A 1248-nucleotide genomic window follows, 5' to 3' on the forward strand; every position below is an offset into this window, starting at 1 on the left:
GCAAACGTGCAAAATAATAAAACGTGCTAAACATACGTCGCGCTCGTGCGTTTTGTTTTGCACGCGGTGCAAAAAAATTAAAAAGGGAATGCAACACGAGGACTTCCCAGGAGGTCACCCATCCTAGTACTACTCTCGCCCAAGCACGCTTAACTTCGGAGTTCTGATGGGATCCGGTGCTTTAGTGCTGGTATGATCGCATCCGACATGTTACCCCCGTCTTCGTCCCTTATGCTTGCCCCTCCCAGCTCCACTACACACACGATTGCACATTCCTTTGGCCGCTCCCGCTCAACTACGGAGACGAGTTTTACCACGGTTCAACTGCACCAGTGCCTATTTACCATGGTTTCGACCCCTTTCAGAACACGCTTGCCGCCGCTAGACGCGTGAATAATGAGCAGCGAGCTAAAACTTACCGTAACCGTGCAAAATAATAAAACGTGTTAAACATACGTCGCGCTCGTGCGTTTTGTTTTGCACGCGGTGCAAAAAAATTAAAAAGGGAATGCAACACGAGGACTTCCCAGGAGGTCACCCATCCTAGTACTACTCTCGCCCAAGCATGCTTAACTTCGGAGTTCTGATGGGATCCGGTGCTTTAGTGCTGGTATGATCGCATCCGACATGTTACCCCCGTCTTCGTCCCTTATGCTTGCCCCTCCCAGCTCCACTACACACACGATTGCACATTCCTTTGGCCGCTCCCGCTCAACTACGGAGACGAGTTTTACCACGGTTCAACTGCACCAGTGCCTATTTACCATGGTTTCGACCCCTTTCAGAACACGCTTGCCGCCGCTAGACGCGTGAATAATGAGCAGCGAGCTAAAACTTACCGTAACCGTGCAAAATAATAAAACGTGCTAAACATACGTCGCGCTCGTGCGTTTTGTTTTGCACGCGGTGCAATAAAATTAAAAAGGGAATGCAACACGAGGACTTCCCAGGAGGTCACCCATCCTAGTACTACTCTCGCCCAAGCACGCTTTACTTCGGAGTTCTGATGGGATCCGGTGCTTTAGTGCTGGTATGATCGCATCCGACATGTTACCCCCGTCTTCGTCCCTTATGCTTGCCCCTCCCAGCTCCACTACACACACGATTGCACATTCCTTTGGCCGCTCCCGCTCAACTACGGAGACGAGTTTTACCACGGTTCAACTGCACCAGTGCCTATTTACCATGGTTTCGACCCCTTTCAGAACACGCTTGCCGCCGCTAGACGCGTGAATAATGAGCAGCGAG

The 1248-nt window shown here is 51.0% G+C and overlaps 3 non-coding genes across 3 annotated transcripts; all 3 read right to left on the reverse strand.

Annotated features, from left to right (window-relative positions):
• Nucleotides 1-85: 85 nt before the first annotated feature.
• Nucleotides 86-204, reverse strand: LOC123178424 (5S ribosomal RNA). Its single transcript, XR_006489567.1, has one exon. It is a non-coding gene; the product is annotated as a 5S ribosomal RNA (ribosomal RNA).
• Nucleotides 205-505: 301 nt separating this feature from the next.
• LOC123178426 (5S ribosomal RNA) lies at nt 506-624 on the reverse strand. The gene has a single exon (XR_006489569.1). It is a non-coding gene; the product is annotated as a 5S ribosomal RNA (ribosomal RNA).
• Nucleotides 625-925: 301 nt separating this feature from the next.
• On the reverse strand, nt 926-1044 carry LOC123178425 (5S ribosomal RNA). Its single transcript, XR_006489568.1, has one exon. It is a non-coding gene; the product is annotated as a 5S ribosomal RNA (ribosomal RNA).
• Nucleotides 1045-1248: the final 204 nt, after the last annotated feature.

Source organism: Triticum aestivum, unplaced genomic scaffold (genome assembly GCF_018294505.1).
Source record: "Triticum aestivum cultivar Chinese Spring unplaced genomic scaffold, IWGSC CS RefSeq v2.1 scaffold126277, whole genome shotgun sequence".
Lineage (NCBI taxonomy): Eukaryota > Viridiplantae > Streptophyta > Magnoliopsida > Poales > Poaceae > Triticum > Triticum aestivum.